This window comes from Nanorana parkeri, unplaced genomic scaffold, assembly GCF_000935625.1.
Source record: "Nanorana parkeri isolate BGI_ZX_2015 unplaced genomic scaffold, ASM93562v1 scaffold499, whole genome shotgun sequence".
NCBI classification, from domain to species: Eukaryota; Metazoa; Chordata; class Amphibia; order Anura; family Dicroglossidae; genus Nanorana; species Nanorana parkeri.
The window spans coordinates 497278-517740 of NW_017306767.1; the positions used below are offsets into that span (position 1 = coordinate 497278).

Genomic DNA, 20463 nt, shown 5'->3' on the forward strand with positions numbered 1-20463 from the left:
TTTCTAAAGCAAGTCTGCATGGCTTCTATTAGCAAAGGAGCTATAACGATGGGCCTGGGAAAGTGTTGAGGGTAAAGAACTCATAACTGGATTCAGGTATTATATCCATCAAGGCAGCTCTGCTTTCCAACCATTTAGAAAACGAGGCCCGGTTTCTCACACACCAGTGATAACTCAGTATTGCCATTCAGTGAGCAATTCTTAGGCTGGGTTCAGACCTAGGCGGCATCATTTTTGCACGTTTATATGCGCGTGTTCAATGTGCAGTTATTTGCGCATTTATGCATGTTTTGCACAATTTGACGTGCATTTGTACACATGCACATTAAGACACATGTTTTTACTGGCAGCTTAAGAAACATTGTGTACAGTGTACAAACGCACACGAGAAAATGTGCAATATGCTTCTGCCGCGCGTTCTCGGGTGCTTCCATTGAAGTCTATAGGGAAAAAAAAACAGGCTGTTAACTGCCCAAAGACGCTCATGTACCTTTTTGGGCATTTGGCATTTTCCTGCTGCTTAGGTGTAAACAGGGGCCATTGAAAATCATGGGACTTCTTATGTTGGGCATTTAAAAGCCTTTTTCCAACCGCTCAAAACCGCCTAGGTGTGAATGGAGCCTTATAGTTTTAGCACAACTTATGCAGTGGGTTGGTGGCAAGGACATGGTCAAGCCTGTAGATAACAAACTTCCTCTAGACCCCCCACGCAGTGTCATGTGCTTAATAAACGAACTACAAAATGTCTGTTTTTTAACTTTTTGTGTCGTTTAATTAAAAAAAAAAAAAAAGTGCAAAATGTGGAATTATCCTTTATGTCAGGGGTGGGCAAATTAATCAGAAATTCAGGGAACAGTCTGTCCAATCCAGGAGGCGGCAGGATTTTCATAGGAGCCAGCTCCATTGACAACAACTAGGGGAAACCTAGAAAGCTGGGCTGTAAATTTTAAAGAACTCCAGGGAAGCAAAAGAAGAATTAACCCTTGTAGTGGGACAACTCCCTCACTGCAAGGGTTAACTGCTCGTTTTTCTCTAGCGGATGGAATAATGAAGGTGTACTCATCTGATATTCCTTCCTGCAGCAGTGAGGGGGTAACCTCTCTTCCCCTTCGCTCCAGCTGTGGTCCCTTGACGTCCTCACGTCTAATGCAAGCGAATAGACTGTATTTGGTGAGATGACATCACAGGTTCTTAGACCGCCGGAGCCCAGGGGAGAGGAGGCTGCATGGACCGGTCTAGTAACCAGAATAAAGAGAAGATCTTGTTGCACTCCTTACCGGATATCCAAGCAATAGAGAAGGGTGCTCGTAATGACTGCGGACGGCGCCGCTGTTCACATTGCAAGAAATGTCACCAGCTGACATTAAAAAGGAGAACTATGAGGTGAGTGCTTTTCACTCACCTCATAGTTCTAGCCGACCTGTGACAATGAGACTGTCACAGGTCGGCTCAGTGGATCGGGAGGCGAGAGAACACATACCGGCGTTCCTCACCTCCCGATCCTGTCACGGCTCTCTGCCGTGACAGGGGAGGGGCTGGATTCCCCCCTCTGGTCCGCCAGCGCTGACTGGCGGATCGGACGAAGAGGGGGCGGGTACAGCTGGCTCTGCCTCTATATAGGCAGAGCCAGCTGTCACTCACACAGCTGGGCGGATCCAGACATAATTGTCGGGATCCACTTCAGCTGCGGCGTCTCAGTATGCCGCAAGCTGTAGCTCGCGGTATACTGAGCCTAGGGTGACGGGAGGACGCTAGTTTGTGTCCTCCCGTTACCCTAAGGAGAACTATGGGGAAAAGCCCTGACCCCATAGTTCTCCTTTAAGCCTGATGAAGGGACCCAGCGCACTCCCGAAAGCGCTCGTTTCCATTTGATAACTGTTCAATAAATGAACTTTTGGTGATCCTCAAAAAGGATTTTTCGGTGTGCTGGTGACATTTCTTCAAACCGGTCTAGTAGCCAGATGGGATGGAGGATCAGGTGAGTATATCTTCTTTAATCCATTCCCAATACCAAAACGAGCAGTTGCAGAGCAGCCTCACTGCACGGGTCCATTCTTTATCGTCTTGGAGCTCTTCTTTGAGGAGCGCTGGAGACCTGGCCCCTCGGATTTGTCCAGCCCTGCTTTAAAGTACAATTAAACACTTGGGGGGGTGTTTGCATATATCTACTGCTAGCAAGCACTAGGTATATACAAAAACATTAAAAACAAAAATTCAAAAGAGGTTAAAAAAAAAAACGTACCTGCGTCTCCGCCACTCGCTCCCGTCCGAAGATCTGAAGATTCTCGGGTGGCCGTGAAGGATGATGGGGTGGTCGCATGTGCAGTACAGATCTTCGGCGGGTGAGAACAGGAGAGACACAGTGTAAGTCAATGCAAGCTGCAGGGAGCGTGCACACGGACAGACACCATGGGACAGGATGAATCAGCGCTGGATCAGAGACCGGCACGAAAACTACAGGAAAGAAGATGATCGGATCAAGAGGCGTCATTTAATGCAAGTCCTTACCCCAGCATGGGGGGGGGGATGTGATTTTAATGTCACGCAAGTCATTACTAGTTATGAAGGTGGACAGACAGACATCCGTATCTGCTGTAGACGTGTCAATATCTTGCGTTCACCAGAGCAAGCCGTGATCGGACGCAATGACTAAATCACTAAAGACACGGAACTGATTTCAAGGATTGGTAATCAGCGTGACCGACATCACACTTTTCACAGCAAGACTTTGTCATCGCTCATCTAAAAAAAAAAAATACTTTTTCCCCGTAATTTATTCCGAAGTTGTGCCAATTGATACCGGCCAGAAGTTTTCGACCAGCTTTTGGAGGCCAAAAAAAACCCCCAAAACATGGCGCAGGTCAACATGATCTGCCACCAACGACTTACAGTAACATTGTCTATAACAAGGGGCAGCGGGCGGTCATGTTGATCCCCTCAATCATATTTTTTGGAAATGGAAACTGGTAAAAAGCCACAAAAATAGCCGGTATCGATGTATGGCCGCCGCTCAGCTACATTATAAACACAATATTAGGCAGATAAAACCTCAGTGTCTACTTGTAAAAAGCCACAACCACAGGAACCTCATACAATAAAACAATCACACCATAAACAAGACATCCTCTCTAGATTCTTCTTCCACGGCTTCCAAAACACGCAAATTGTTGGCGGGAGGGAGAATCGTTTTTTATTATTTGACGGGGACACAGAGGATTTGTTCATTGAAGGTAGCCAGAGCGAAACAAAAATGATTTCATTGAAACGTCTGTGACCGCTGCGGACTACTACCCGTCACGTGTGCAAGACCAGATCACGAGGATCTCCAACCAAATGTCTTCTCCATCACCGGATCAGGACAGTGAATGGAGGCCCATCAACGGCACATCGCGTGGAAAAATGGAGAGAACTTATTTGGCGCAAATAATTTGCAGTCTATGCACAAGTAACGAAAAGTCGTACGACCGCGGAGGATGGTCGTACGACCAATCATCAGTCATCATCTGTCACCAGAATGGTTGTATGACCACCCGTCTTGGTCGTACGACCACGACGGATGGTCGTACCACCAAGACGGATGGTCCTACAACCATTCTGATGACAGATGACCATTCCCCCATGTACAGATGCCTTCAGGTAGTAACTACTTATACGGTGGTGCTTTTAAACAGCCCAGAGCCTCATCGGCTAGTCTTCCTACCGGCACAGCCCAAGGTACACACAAGACTCATCAAAACAAGGCCTGGATCTCCAAGACCACCAGAGACGTGTATAAGCCACATGATGGCAAGAGCAGTAAATTCATGTGGATCCGGAAGCGTTCAGGGACCGGTCAGACTTTGACATTCCTGTGCGTTGCGTTGACCATTTCCCATTGGTGTAGCGCACATATGCATCAGCAAGGGGTGGCTATTAGCATATATATGTGTCCAGCCAGCTGGCCTCCAGTTCTGTGATGAGCAGCCACCATATATGACCGGGAGACAGTGGGGCCCGCAATGCCGAAATTCTGCGCCAGGACCTCCCGCCCAAAGCGATGAAGTAGCCATGACCTGACATCCGTCCGTCCGGAACATCATCCAAGAGAACTTTAAGGACTGAATTGGCCAGAACGGCCTCCTGCGTGTATTCAGCTCTCCGGCATTACATAACGATCTATATACCAGAACAAGAGGGGCTCTGATTGGACCATTTCAAGTTCAACTTCAAAATAAAGCTAATCATCGCATTTGGGCAAAAAGAGGCAAAATGACACCATTCCATCACTGCCCCGCACACCGGCACCTACGGCTATTCAGTGTGTATGTAATGAGTTGCTCTTACTTGCTCCCTAAGTGTTCCATTTAAAAAAGGTTTTATTACATCTGTTCAAAAGTGCAAAAAGAATACCCATTGATCCTGCCAAAGATCCCTAAGACTTGATAACTTCCTGTGCGCTCTGTCTGTGCTACACCGTCATCGGTTACACTGTTCCCAGATATCTCTGTGGACTATAGAACACCTCCTGTCTATGATATAGAGATGAGGAGATATTCTATAGGCCTAAACACATATTCCTGTCCTAGGGTGACAACACTGCTTCTTGTACAGTGTAGTGAGTGAGTGTTGTCACCCTAGGTCAGAAAATGTTACTGGCAGGATCACCAGATGAAAATAAAAAGGGAGGGGGGAAAAAAGCGTGATAAAAGAAAACGAATGCAGCCACCACATTGAGGGGTGAAACATGTAAAAGCTTTGTTCTTACAATGATCTTGTGCGGGCAAAAAAAAAATAAGATACAGTCGCCGTAAATTGTCACAAGAGAGCCACCAAAATACTGGCCCCTCCGAATATTATAACCTCTGAACCCAACGCTGCCCAGGCAGTACCCCAGCACCAGGGACCTGCCCCATCCACACACGTGTCCCCAGCACCCCAACACATAACACACATGATCAGTCCTCCTATGGCTGCCTGCAAAACACAATTCAAGTCATGCAAAATAAGTTTTTGTTGTAAGAGAGTGGCACAAGACCCAGGCAGGTCCCTGGCACCACATGTGCCCCTCTCCCTCCCCCAATAAGAGAGGAAGATGAGGGTACAAACATGACGAGGGGCAGAGGTTGGGGTGCAGGGGAGGGAAGTGGGGGGGGGGCAGGAGCATACCCCCCTCCCCCACCTCGCTGGCATGATGCATGCTACTTACTATTCATCAGTGAATGCCGAGACAGTTTGGCATTGAGCAGGGCACACTCGGCTCCGTGCAGCTGCCACTTCTGTCGGTTTGCAGGAGAAGATTCACCAAAAATCCCTTCATCCATCCATTGCTGAGCTGCTCTCCCCGCCCCTTGGAAAGTCCCTACTTACTTCCTCTCTAATGGAAATCCCCTATTACACACGTTACACCCAGCGCAGGCTCAGCCGCTGCCCCCCTAGTGGCCGGTTGTGGCACTGACAATGCAAGGCCGCACTGTCTATCTGATACACCACTAATGGGGACGCTGCTGGCCTCTAGTGGCCGGTCCCGGGACTGACAATGCAAGGCTGAACTGTCTCATACTGCGCTAGGGGGACGCTGCTGGCCTCTAGTGGCCGGTCCCGGTACTGACGATGCAAGGCTGAGCTGTCTCATACAGCGCTAGGGGGACACTACTGGCCTCTAGCGGCCGGTCCCGGTACGGGCAATGCAAGGCTGAGCTGTCTGATACATTGTTGCACGGCGACTGACAGATTAAAGAGCAGGAAGGTCACTTTCTACAGATCAAAGGAGACAGAGTGACACTCTGATTAAAATTTAAGTTTTAATCTTATATTTTGCCCCCACTGGATCCTGCCTTACTGTAGAATTTGATTTTTTTTCTTAGCATAGCAGTTTTGAGAAGTTAAAGTTGAAGTTTAATCTGCTTATATTCTGCCCCCACTTCGTATCATCATGATAATGCTATTTCTAAATAAAAGATTTCCGTTTTCATTGCACACCTAATTTTAGACAAGTCTCTGTGCTTCTCTATGCAATGCAGGCAAGCCATAGCTGGTGGGAGGAGCCATCAGCCATGATCCTGATAACATCACAGCACCTCTAACCTTCTCTCAAGAGTCCTGCAGAACACAGCCTCTGTTCAACTCCCTATGAAAGCTGTTACCTGCATGCCATATGGGCATTTCAAAGTGTGTGTCTACACTAGTCTACAAGCACTACAAAGGTTCGATGTGCTGATAGTGAGTGAGTGGCGGTTTCAACACACATTACACAGACATGGTCCACTGTTGTCACCATCATAAAAAACCCACCCTGAGAAATGCCATGCAGCCTTCGCTGGAGTGCATGGGGACAGGAAGTGGCTGCAAACAGTCCACATGAGATCAGTAGCACAGAGATAAAACAAAGAAGGAAAAAAGGGGAAAAAGTATTGTGATAAAATATAAGACACTCGGCTCCATTTATGGTGCCCAGAGATACAGCAAATCAAGTGTCAGTCAGATGGGGCTCACGTCTACCTTTACATGGCTGGGATAAAAGGTGACTCTTGTTCACCCCTCAAATAAACCTACAATGATAGAAATGTTTCAGGGTTCCCTTTGCTGATCACCTTCTAACAGTGTAACTACATTGGGCTGCTGAGTGTAGATACTTCACCATCCAGCAGGGAGCCAGTGTATTACCAAACTCAACTCTCCCCTAGCCAGGGCCGGATTTACTTTCCCTGCTGCCCCAAGGCCAGGTAACGCAATGCGCCCCCCTCTCTCGGTGTCCTTGTGGGGAATCCGGGCCTGCCCCTAGCTGAACCGCAAAGGTGGTCATACACCTTACAACCATTGTACAACATTTTTTTGTCCTGACATCTCACCCTCGTTCAATTTTCATTCAACTAGCCCGTCATGCGCAGACCAAGGAGCGGGAGAGAAAGAAAGCAGGAATTCAATGTACGTTTTTCTGTTGGATGAACAATTGTAGCAAAGCTAGAAAAGAAAACGATCCCACAGAGTCCCTATTGACTGAGTGTGAAGATTTACACTGATGGGCCCGTATCCTACCGGTGTCACCTGAGCACGTTGTAGAAAAGAAATATCCGGTGACACGCTGCCGTTTAGGAAGACGATATCTCTTGTCGTAGGAGCCAGGCTTTCTTCGAGGATCATCCTTGTGCTCATGCTGGAGGAGGGGGGCACAACCCGGTGGCGCCAATTCTGGGTTCCCCAGCCGCCTCTCCTCCTCCGAGTGCACTTAGCCTTAGAAATAAATAAATAATCAGTGCCAGATTAAATGCTGTAATTAGAGACCGGCTTCCCTATTGGGCTGTCTCCTTGTTATTTAAAGAAATATCCTTCCACGCCGCCACAACCGTCTGCGTAAACACTCTCCGTGATTACACGCCGCTCGTTTTCCAGCCGCACAAAATCCCTTATTCAACGATCACTTTTATGAACTATGCAACTATGAAAGTTTCACAATAGGTAATATTGGAGTACAGCCCTACCGCAGATGATGGCGGTTTAGTTAAACAATAATAATAGTACATGTAGAGCGCTGCGTAAATTGTCGGCGCAATATAAATACTTGTAATAAATAAAGAAATGCATCAATAAATAATAGAAAGATATCTCTCTCCAGCCAACAAGTGCAATGAATACATTACATTATTTTGAAACTAAACTCCAGTATTAATTTTAATAAAAATGGGCGTCATTTCTATACTCACCTTCTCTCCTCATCGATTCCACGCCGCTTCTCTTCCAGGTTTTAATGATTTATTGGACCCACTTCCTGTGAGCCGCCCCAAACTCACAGAAGAATGCTGTAGTGTGCGGTGCCACGTCATTAGGTGCCACCACTCTCTGCAGCATTGGGGACCTGTCGGAGGGAGAAGATGATGAAGAGGACCTGTGATGTCGCACAACAATGGAAAAAGATATAGGTATATGCATTTTGGAAGGGTGCAGGTCTGACCCAAGGTGGGGGGAGGGAGGTGTAGTGCAGGTCTGAAAGGGGAGCTGGAATTAAAATCTGAACCCCAGGCAGATATAAACTGCACAAATTACTGCAGATCTTAATTCATGAATTAATATTGCTGTAAATGCCTTGTTTTAATTATAAGCAGGATCCCCTTCCTCAAATTGACATGTTTGCCTGAGGAAAGGGGATCCTGCGAGACCCCGAAACTTTCACCAGTGTGATTATGCTGCATATACGTCAATAAATAGACGCATTTGATCTGCATCTGGACTGGTGGTGTTTCTAGCTCTACTCGTGTATGTGACGGCTGTCATCCGCCGACACCGCAGCACCCGTCCAATGTATATGGAACAAGCGGTGAGGAGTGCGATGGGTTCATGGACTTTTGTTACCATTGGAGGGCTGACACCAAAATGGCTGACAGTCATTTTGGTGTCACCCCCTCTGAAGAGTCGGGTGCTCGGTCATGGACAGTTTCAGAAGAGAGGGGACCCGGCGACATACCTTATCCCCTCATCACCAAGATGGCTGCCGGCAGGTATCAATAAGATGGCCCTACATGCGCGATGACGTCACGGCAGGGTGTCACCCGGTAACCGCTCCGGGTGACACCCGGCCTCGTGATGCCCCTTGCCTATATTAGATTGCAAGCTCTTACAAGAAGGACTCCCCTAGCCCTCCTGTATAGAAATTGCATTGTATCTGTATTGTCTACCCCCCATTTTGTACAGTGCTGAGCAAACGATATATAAATCCTGAATGATAATAATAATGCCGCTCCTGGCTTTAATTAGTCTTCTCTATATGTTCCCTTTATCCTGTGAAGAGTGACCACCTCCGAGACGGTGACCATGTGTCCACATCTAAGCGCTCATTCACACGGGAATCGGCTGGCACGTACAGCTCCATGCTGTGTGCACGGCCATATTGGGCAGCTCCCGGGAAGGATAGGTGCTGCGTGTGATTAGTACGCAGCCCCCGTCCTTCTCTATGGGACTGCACGGCCATACACTGCCCTACGCTCACCCACCCTGCACGTCCGTACAGGTGCGGGTGAGCGTACTCGTACGCTGACAGGATGGATCATGTCTGTGTGCGAGTCGGGACACCCACACCTGTACGGACGTGCACTTGAGGTGACCGCCTAAGGCGTACGGCCGCGTAGTCCCATAGAGAAGGACAGGGGCTGCGTACTAATCACACACAGCACCTGTCCTTCCCGGGAGCTGCCCAATACGGCCGTGCACGCTGTACGTGCCGGCCGATTCCAGTGTGAATGAGGCCTTACAGTTGTTCCTCTCTCTATGAAGAAATAATAGCGGAAATCCTCTGACACACATCTGCGGGTTTTGCCCTCCGGCGGCAGCATACGGAATGCCATCCTATCGGAGTTTATCAGCTATCACTCTGGTGATTAATTATTGTAAGAAAAGAAAAGTTATTATGAATAAAAAAGTAAGCGCGGTGCAGAAAGTTCGGGTGTTCCCTCCGGTATCGAGTACCAAAACTGACAGAAAGTCCCATCATTAAAGTATAGCTACAGGCTCCTGTATGACATCTATACACACTGGTCTAATCGAGTCCCAAATCCATTACTAAGTCATGCACAAGCCTCATAAATAAAACAAAAAACTTTCTTTAACCCTCCCTGACTGAGCCAAAGTCCTATTCCTTTGTGTCTCACACGCTCCCCCACCCCAGACACTGCAGCTTACAGTGGGAGGGTTTCAGCAACAAGCAGTGCTGTCAATGTATAAAGCTGTGGGCAGGACTAGGTTTGGCCAGGCAGGGGCGTCCCTAGGCCAGGTGTCACACGGAGCTGAGACCAGGTGACATCCCGCCGTGACGTCACCACGCCCGTGCGTGATGACGTCATCACAAGCGCGGTCATCTCATTGATGCCTGTCGGTGGCCATCTTGTTGATGGATGCTGGCAGAGAGAGGAGGGGACGTTCACACGGCAGGATGAGGTATGCCTCCGGGTCCCCTCCTCTCTCCTAACACTGTCGGGCTGTCGGTCCATGACCGAGTGCCCGACTTTTTAGAGGGAGGTGACACCAAAATGACTGTCAGTCATTTTGGTGTCACCCCTCCAACAGTGTCACCCGGGTGCGGGCTACACACCCCTTGTGACACCACTGTAGCCAGGTGCTGATTGGCAACTTACAGGCTCGTGCATAAGCAGCGGCAATGCCGATAGCCACACCCCCCTGCAACATTTTGCTGTAGTGCAAGCAAGCGCAGCCTACATGAGAGTGGCAGCAATGCTCTGGATTCAGGAGCAGTGCAGCATCGTTGCCACCCTTCTTTTTATCTTAGAGCTTCTGATCTCCTCCAGACTCCTTTGAATACTTCCTGTCTGCATGCACACGAATCTGTGTTGGCTGCCCATCATTGTTCTGGACCAGCTTCCTGGTAGTGACCACGGGGGACCATGCCTGCTCAGTACACTTTAGTAAATGAATTGGGGAATGTACAGTATTTTCAAAGTTCTTTCTGAGATTTATTCATCATTGTTACATACACTGAGTGGCCAGATTATTATATACACTGAGTGGCCGGATTATTATATATACTGAGTGGCCAGATTATTATGACCACCTGACGTTTGTAGGCTAATTAGCTATAATTTGGCGCTGAAGTTGCTAGAGGGCCAGACCATTATAAATAGGGAAGCAGGTTGTTTACCACGACAGTAGAAGTGATTTGTTTCTGAAGATACGGGGAAACAACGCGATGTAACAGCCTTTGAACGTGGGATGATTGTTGGCGCTCGGAGCCATGGAGCGAGTATCAGCAAAACAGCAGAATTCGTTAAATGTTCAAGAGCAGCTGTTGTTAAAGTGTTTAAAGACCGGACTGTCAGCGGAAAATCTGGGTGTGAACGTGCAAATTGTGGCCGCCAGTGACTAGTCAATGTTAGGGCAGAACGGGGGTGGGGCAAGACTGGTACAAGGCAACAGAAGGGCAACAGTGCCGTGTCAGATTCCTCGCATCACCTTTCCACATCTCGTGGAGTCACGAGGCGGCCCGACGAAGTACTGATGGGGTGGTCATAATAATCTGGCCACTCAATGTATTTTTCACAAAAAATATACAAATGCTAAGAGGGTGACTTAGAAACCATTCGCACATCACTGTCATCAGCTCCCTGGATTCCCAATGTGCTTTGCGTCTCTTTCCCTTGCTGCTTGATGTGATGCAATCTCCATTTCTCAAGACTACATATCCCATCATGCATTGCTTCCAGCAAGCAATGATAATGTACCATTGTTCAGGTTAGAAGGAGGCTCTGTGAGAGCGGTGACACCAGAAAGTGCCTAGTCACAGGGCTGAGTGAAATGGTGTCAGTGCATCCTATGGGTATCTCTAATAAGTAAGTTTACAAACTTCTAGATGGATATTAGACATGTAAGCTGCGGAAAAATTTGGTTCGGATATTTCTTTATTTTGGGATTCAGATCTGAAATTCAATGCGGTTCGGGTTTCGGATTCGGACCAAATCTGAATTTTCGTTAGTTTCGGATACGTTGACAAATACTCGTGGCGAATACCACAGAAAACCCACATACAGATATTAATACTAAACCTGAGGCTCACAGACCCGAATGGCATTCAGGATCCGAATTACCGAATTGCATTTGGGAGCTCCTGAATTCAGGTCTGGGAGCCATATACTAAAGCTGAGGCTCACAGACCTGAATGGCATTCGGGAGCTCCCGAATGCAATTCGGAAATTCGGATCCCCAATGCCATTCGGGTCTGGGAGCCTCAGGTTTAGTATTGTATATATACATGAAAACCAAATGGGACATGTGACTTTTCTGGCCAATCAGATGTGTTTTTCGGTTTAATGCATCCAAATGGTTCTGAACACGAATTTCACATGCCGTAATGAAAATCCGTGTTCAGTGTATACATATAATACTAAAGCTGAGGCTCCCAGACCCGAATGGCATTCGGGATCCGAATTTCCAAATTGTATTCGGGAGCTCCCGAATGCCATTCGGTCTGGGAGCCTCAGCATTAGTAATATATGTATATGGCTCTCAGACCCATTCGGGAGCTCCCAAAGCAATTCGGAAATTCGGATCCTGAATGCCATTGTGTCTGGGAGCCTCAGCTCTAGTATTATATGTATATACTGTATATGGCTCCCGTGTTGCTGTAACGACAATTCGTATTCAAACCCATTCGGAGGCATTAACCCGAAAAACACATCTGATTGGTCAGAAAAGTCACATGTCCCATTCAGTTATGTTATTGAACAAAATTCGGACGGGATCCGAAATTCGGAAATGGAAATTCGGATTCAGACGCATTTGGATTCGTCCGAATGTCGGTAAACCTCTGTAAATTTCGGAACTAAACGAACATATCTAATGGATATGGAGTGCGATAGAACATTCGGAAATTCAATATAGATAGTTACTGACCATCGAGCCCTTTAAGTGAACCTGTCGCGGGGCGTGGGCGCAGTACAGGTTCACTTTAATGAGCCTGATCAGCGCACAGCGGGGCAGTAGTATTTTGGGGCCAGCTTTCACTATAACCCAGCAGCGCGGTCGGGCTTGTCTTTGATCGCCGGCCTAATAAATATAATCAGAGCTGGCGGCGCTTTCTGAAGGTGATCACATGATGGGATACTGACCGTGAGATCTGCTGGGGCTGACTGAGCTCGGAAATAGAAATCATGTGAGAATGTGACTCGCAGAGTCTGTGAAAAGTGCAAATAAAGTTTAAATCGGGTGTCCGGGAGGGTTCCGGAAAGCCCCATCTATATGTGATCAGCCAACTGACACGTCGTCACGGTAACAGGCGAGGCGCCAAAGTCACCAACAACACAGAAAGTTTATTATTATAAAGTCTATTTCCAGAGACACGTTACAAGTCCTGTTACAGGATTGTCATTTAAAGGGTAACTCCAGTCTGGGAATTAAAAAAATTAACCCTTGCAGTATGACTACCCCCGCACCAGTGGCGTCACAACGGGGGTGCGGCCCGCATCCGGGTGCCACCATTGGAGGGGTGACACCAAAATGACTGACAGTCCAACAGTTGCCCGAAAGCCCAACAGTTGCAGGAGAGAGAGGAACGTCCCCTCCTCTCTCTGCCGGCGTCCATCAGCAAGATGGCCGCCAGCAGCCGTCAATAAGATGACCGCGCATGCGCGATGACGTCAGGTCTCCGCTCCGGGTGACACCTGGCCTCGGGACATCCCCTGCCCGGCACTCTGTTCATTTTGGTCTAGGGGGGCTCAAATACAAAAGAAATAACCCCCCTGGGCTCCGGTGGTCTAAGTCATCACACCTAATGCAATCCATTCACCTGCATTAGACTTGATCTTTCTACTCTGTAGGTTTACTTACAGGTCTCCTTCCCGCCCCCAGCCTGTGATTGCACAGCAGCAGACTGAGCAGCTCGTCTTTCTCTCACACTCTGCTCTCTCCTCCTATCAGCATATTACTTGCACTGCAGCACACCTGACTGGCTGCTTGCGTAGCTTCTCCGTCTCTAAACTCTACTGTGCAGGGACTGAAAGAGGCTGATGCCAAGTGATACTCATGTACTAGCATTAATGATCACTGAGCGGCATTCACTTGTGTCTTTTATATCTGCCCGGAGTTCAGCTTTAAGCTGATGGGATTTCATGGCTTTAGCACAGCTGCAACACTTCCTGGACCGCAGAGTGGGATTCTGGCTTTCCGTCATTTCCATCAAAGACTCTGCCTTTGTGCTTCCTGGAATACAGACCGCTCACTGCTGCTCTCTCCTTGTGCAGGGTGACTGGTCTTGTCTCCGCCCCCTCCTGTAATAAAGACCGCTCCCTGCTGCTCCCTCTCCTTGTGCAGGGGGGTGACTGGTCTTGTCTCCGCCCCCTCCTGTAATAAAGACCGGTCACTGCTGTGCTCTCTCTCTTTGTGGAGGGTGACTGGTCTTCTCTCCGCCCCTCCTGTAATAAAGACCGCTCACTGCTGCTCCCTCTCCTTGTGCAGGGGGGTGACTGGTCTTGTCTCCGCCCCCTCCTGTAATAAAGACCGCTCACTGCTGCTCCCTCTCCTTGTGCAGGGGGGTGACTGGTCTTGTCTCCGCCCCCTCCTGTAATAAAAACCAGTCACTGCTGCTCTCTCTCCATGTGCAGGGTGACTGGTCTTGCCTCTGCTCTTGGGGAATATATTTAGATGGAAGCTATTATCCCCGTGTGTTCAGCTTTAACACCGTGACAGCCAGGCACCTCCCCGGGAAATGTTCTCTGCAAACATTATAAAGTGAAGATTTATGGTCCTTCGCTGGGACAAACGTCAAAAAAAGGAGGCGACAAGCGACCTTTGTGTCCCAATACTCCCGAGGTCCTCAGAGAACCTTTCTTACATAACCAAGGGACTTCCCATCTTCAGATAAGCACGAGACAAACTTCACAACAGTCACGGAACACACGCGGGAGACTACAAAACACCTGACACATGGAGACCTCGATGGTGATCCTCTCCTGGGAAAATGCTAGTTGCCCGGCTGTCATCCTCATCCACTCTCAACAGCCCAACTCAGCCCAATATTTAGTTGAACTTTAACAGCCAAAAGGGGCCAAATGGGGGAAGTTAATTGTTCTGGTATACAGACCCTTTAGGCCTTGTTCACACCAAGCGGTTACAGAACGGATCAAAACTGCGTCCAATGTATTCCAATGGTATTTTGGGCTCTAGTTCACACCGCATCGTTCGGTTCCAGAGCATGTGAAAAAAAACTGCAACAAGCCCTATTTTACCGCGCTATGGAACGCATGCAAACGCATCAAAAACGCATGCATCCATGTGTCCCCAAAAAATGGTATAAAATTAATTTTAGTACAGCATTGCATGACGGAATAAATGTCAGTCAAAGTACCGCAGCGCTGAATACAGAAAAATGGCCTGGATGGGAAGGGGGTGTAAACACCGCAGTCAGCAAGTGGTTAAAATCGAACTGGAAAATGTATACATTGTATACAAATATACACTGAGTGGCTAGATTATTATATACACTGAGTGGCCAGATTATTATATACACAACAGAGATCCTCACCTTATTCCCGGTCGGTATGTATAATAGAAATACATACAGGAAATACAACCTGGGTGGTATGCGGGTCTGTTTTCCATCCTGGCGCCGTGCGATCACGCCGGGCCTCTCTGCTCCGCCGCCACTAACCTGTTATTCCGGGATGTTGTAATGCCGATCCTCGGTTTTGTTTTTTTTTCAGGTTCTAGAATTGTGCAGCACCCAAGGCCAGCCTGCTCTTGTACATATCCTGATCATGGAGGATAAGGTCATTCGCACATGTACAGCCCCGCATAGCTGAGTATATAATCAGCACTCCTTGTATATCGAGTTCAACATAGAAAGAAAAAAAGATAAAAGAAACAAAAAACAACGTAACAAAGATTACTATTGAATGACTGAACCAAGAGTGGGAATCCCCGGGCTGAGTCTCTGTCCCATGACTAGGCTGAAGTTCCGCGGGACAGGTGTGGGAAGGGTTTGGCTCTTTTGAAATTACAGATAGAAAGTGTTTACTGAGAGATAAAAAAAGAGTTATGTGAACACTCTTCTAGCGATAGGTAAATAAAGAGTTATAGAAGAGCTGGATTATCTTTCCTGGAAATGCTGCTATGGGCTCCCTCTAGTGCTGGTCACATTATTATAATAGATATATATATATTGTATATTGTAAATGTATATTGTATATTATTTATATTGTATATTATTTATATTGTATATTTATATTGTAAAGTGCTGCGCAAACTGCTGGCGCTATATAAATCCTGTATAATAATATTTCTAAAGCACCAACAACCAGTGGCGTCACAAGGGGGGTGAGGCTTGCACCAGGATGTCACCATTGCAGACCGAGAGCCCGACAGTGTCAGAAGAGAGGAGGGGACCCGGCGGCATATCTCATCCCGCCAGGTGAACGTCCCCTTCTCTCTCTGCCGGCGTCCATCACCAAGATGGCCGCCGGCAGGTGTCAATCAGATGGTCAATCAGATGCCCGGCCTCGTGACGCCCCTGCCAACAACCTACGCAGCACATTCCCATCAGTCCCTGCCCTCAAGGAGCTTATGATCTAAGGCAGCGGTGTTTAAACTCCGGCTCTCCAGCTGAGCAAAAACTACAAATCCCATGATGCATCTGTCTCTGGGTGTTACGCCTGTGAGAATCTTGCAATGCTTCATAGGATTTGTAGTTCCACGACAGCTAGAGGGCCAGAGTTTGCCCGCCTCTGATCTAAGGTCACGCATGCATACATCTACAGACCAATTTATGGTAATTCACCTTCCAGCATGTCTTTGGAGTTGGGGAGGGAACTAGGGTTGCCACCTTCAGTGGGGGGCCAGTAGCCCCTATCTTAATTTTGGTTGCCCCTGTCTGCCTGACATCTTGTGTCCGGGTTTCAGCTGCCATGAAACCCGGACACAGCATTCAAAACCTGGACTGGTGGCAACCCTAGAGGGAACCGGAGTACCCGGAGGGAACCCACGCAAGCACAGAGAGAACATGCAAACTCCATGCAGATAGCATCCTGGCCAGGATTCACACCGGGGACCCCCAGTGCTGCAAGGAGGAAGTACTAACCACTAAGCCACTGTGCTTACATCACCAATAGCCTGTGTACATGTGATCTGAGATCATAGGAGGAAGTCAGCCAGTCTGAACGCTGATCGTACCCATTCAGTGGAGATCACATGACCCACTTGTGACCCAGAAGCAGCCTCAGTGGTCACTAAAGAGGTGCGGCGGATGGGAGAGGCAAATTTAGTGTTCTGCGAATTTGCTGACTTTTGGGGTCACTTTACCGTATTTCAGGAAGCCGAAGGACAGCCACACCGCTAAATGTATAACTGAAGCACATAAACCTGAACTCTGTTTAGCCACCCTTGTGATTTACACATCTCTATCTCACTGCAAAGCCAGAGGGGTGACACCAGCATTATATTTATTCCGTTTCCTGCGGGTCACCTGCCTGCCCATGTGACAATAATTCTGCATGATCACATTGCTGATTCATCCCCAAGCTAAAACAGAAGAGAGCGGAGTCAGCTTCCTGGCTGAACACTAAAAATACCACGCATTTCCTCTAACACGGAGACAATCCAATAGCGGGCGCTGATATGTGGCCCTTTGTAGAGTTATCTACTTAAAGGAGAACTATGAGGTGAGTGCTTTTCACTCACCTCATAGTTCTAGCCGACCTGTGACAATGAGACTGTCAGAGGTCGGCTCAGTAGATCGGGATGTGAGCGAACATATACCGGCATTCGCTCACCTCTCGATCCTGTCACGGCTCTCTGCCGTGACAGGGGGAGGGGCTAGATTCCCCTCTCCCCGCTCCGATCCGCCAGCGCTGACTGGCGGAACGGACGGGGGAGGGGGCGGATACAGCTGGCTCTGCCTCTAGATAGGCAGAGCCAGCTGTCACTCACGCAGCTGGGCGGATCTCGACATCGATGTTGGGATCCGCTCCGGCTGCGGCGTCTCAGTATACCGCGAGCTCTAGCTCGCGGTATACTGAGCTTAGGGTAACGGGAGGACGCTAGTGTGTGTCCTCCCGTTACCCTAAGGAGAACTATGGGGAAAAGCCCTGACCCCATAGTTCTCCTTTAACGCAAAGCCAGACGCAGGATCCCAAAAAAAGCAGATGAGAAAGCAACCGACTTCATAGTGTGTGAGAAATGTGAGCGCGGCGCTGGACTGAAACAGGCGACCCACCCAGAGACAGGTCCATCCTCGGCCCCTTATGTGGCTACGCTCTGGTGTCTACGGAATGCCAACAGAGGTGCCGCAGTGTTCCGTGAGGGGTAAGTGTGAAACTTATGAGTATAGTGACTAAGGGGGCAGGGCTTTTGTCTGGCAATTTTGGGTTCAAATCCCGCTGGAGATACTATCTGCATTGAAAATGTACGTGGGAGGCGTTGGATCCAAAAATGGTTTAGTTCCCCCCCAAAAAAGCCAATACTAGAGAGCAGCCTTTCTCAACCAGGGTGCCCTCTGCCTTCCTCATGGGTGCCTCTAAATTTTCTAACAGCTCCATGCTAATCCGAAGGGTTGTGAAATCTGTTCAGAAAAGGATGGAAGTTGTCTCTGTCCCGGTCCGATCCGCCTCGAGCTGAAAGGGGGGCTTCTGATGTGAAGAAGGGACTCTAATGTAAAAGAGGGGGACTCACGATTTGAAGGGGAGCTCATGATGTGAAAGGAGGGGGGCTCTAATGTGACAGCTTGGGAAACATGATGTGAAAGGGGGAGCACTGATGTGAAGGGGCTCTCATATGAAGTGGTCTCCTCATGTGAAGGGGGACTCTGTGTTTTTGTGTGGGCCCCCCCTTGAAATCTATACCAGACCTCTATCTCGGATAAGGGTCTGGTATGGATTTTCTAGGGACCACACATAATTTTTAACATTTTAGACCGGGTGCTTTGAGAATTTGCATACCTTAAAGGGTGCCAACTGAAAAAAAGCAGAGTGCCGTAATGCAGAGTGGAAGTGCGTGGGATTCCCCGGGGCACATAGTCTAAGAGCCACTCGGTATTCATCAGAGCTCCTGAAGGTGGAGGTGGATTATACTACATGTTGACCCCCAGGTTCACCCTACTCAGCTAACAGCAGGACCAGGATCACCGGGCAACAAGCCAAAGGTCAGGGCAGGCTGTGGACCAGGATCACCAGGAGACAAGCTGAAGGTCAGGACAGGCTTTGGACCAGGATCACCAGAAGACAAGCCGAAGGTCAGGACAGGCTGTGTACCAGGATCACCAGGAGACAAGCCAAAGGTCAGTACAGGCTGTGGACCAGGATCGCAATCAGATGAGCCGAAGGTCAGAGAGAACAGCATATTGACAGCATAGAGGGGGATCAGAGACTATCTAGGAAAAGCGTTGCTCGTGCTGTAAGCTGTGAGCTGCACTGAGTTTAAATAAGGTGATAAATAGGAAGGAATCCTGGGACTGGCCACAAGCTGACAGTACTGATTGGCTGAGAAGCTGCATAACAATCAGCAGGTAAGATTAGGAGACACCTAAAGCTCCCAGACCAGTGAAAGAGCAAGGTAGGAACAGAGTACATGTAGTGGAACCACAAGTTCTACACCCGACTCTCTGCATCCAAGGGCGTGCACCTGTATGGATGTACCCCTCATTATATACGCAGGCTGTTTCCTGCTTTGCAGCACTACACGGCAGTTGTGCTTTACTGCTCCTTCTCACAATGCAAGTCTATGAGTCGTCCGACACGCTGAAAACAATGCACCCCCTGTGTAGCTGATAAGGGCAGGGGATGATTGCAATGAAATATAGAGCACCATCTAGTGGTCAATCTATACATTTCAAGATTTGATACAACAGGAAAAATACGAAACAGCAGTCCTGTAAAATGTGAAAGTCACATCATTGCAATAATAGCTGGAGATGCACAATTCTTTCTCTTTGAACTATCTGGGGAGACCAACAGTCCCTCCTGTTGCTGAAGAACTACAAGTGCCAGATGCTGGCAAGGCAGGCTGGAGCTTTGAGCCCCTAAACAGCTAGCAGGCAGCCAGTTGCACCTGTCTGCAATGAAATATGTAATTCTCACAGATTATGCATCAGAATACAGACCAGTGCCATGTTTGCTTCCACCATCAATGGAGTGACCCCTAGCTGTCACCAGGCAAACTGCAACACCCAATTACATTCTAAAACCGTTTCATTATTTCACACCCACATACATAATGCCACATAGTACCTCCTTCCCTCGGATATTTAATCAGCACAGACACTAATGACTTGCTTGGCAAAAGTCAATTCAGTCAACTAGTTAAAATGAATTTATGTATGGCACTATCATCCTCACATTACATCATACCAATGAAAATAAATATATTATTGATTTTTTTTTTAAATATCACAGAAGAAGAACAAAATGAGATCATGTTTTTTTTTTTTTATTAATCACCCAGTTAATGGCTGCACCATTTACCACATATCTCTGCATTTCCTGGCTATGGAAAAAAAAAAAGTCAATTTCTGATTCATAAGGACTTAAAAAATCTCTTTAGACCCATATACTTAAAAGAAAAAAAAAAACACCCCAAAAAATCAGCAAAGATGGAATATTTTGTCATCTTTGTAGCCAAATGACACATCCTGTATTCGTGATGATGGAATGCATTAGAGTCTTATCATCATCAACAGGCAAAAGAAGAAGAAAATTGAATCTTGGTCGATCCCAAGTGGATACATTCATGCTGAAAAAGCTCCTTTTTTTTATTTTATTAATTAGTCATATAATGAATTGTTTCCTCTTTTCCTGGATGACACAGCATCTGGATTCTGCAAGAAGGCTCACATACCATGCCAAACTATGACAAATCGGTGAATCGTGGTACTATTAACGATGCAGCTTACGTACCTGACACTTCACTTGTGGCTAAACTGTACGCTAAATGTGAACCAATTTTTCCTCTGCTGAACTATACATTTTATTTTAAAATAAATAATTATATATATATATATATATA

The 20463-nt window shown here is 47.7% G+C and overlaps 1 protein-coding gene across 1 annotated transcript in view; it reads right to left on the bottom strand.

The window, feature by feature from the left end:
• TRAF3 (TNF receptor associated factor 3) overlaps positions 1-20463 on the bottom strand; it is a 90809-nt gene that overhangs the window by 69599 nt on the left and 747 nt on the right. The gene's annotated exons all lie outside the window — the stretch shown is intronic.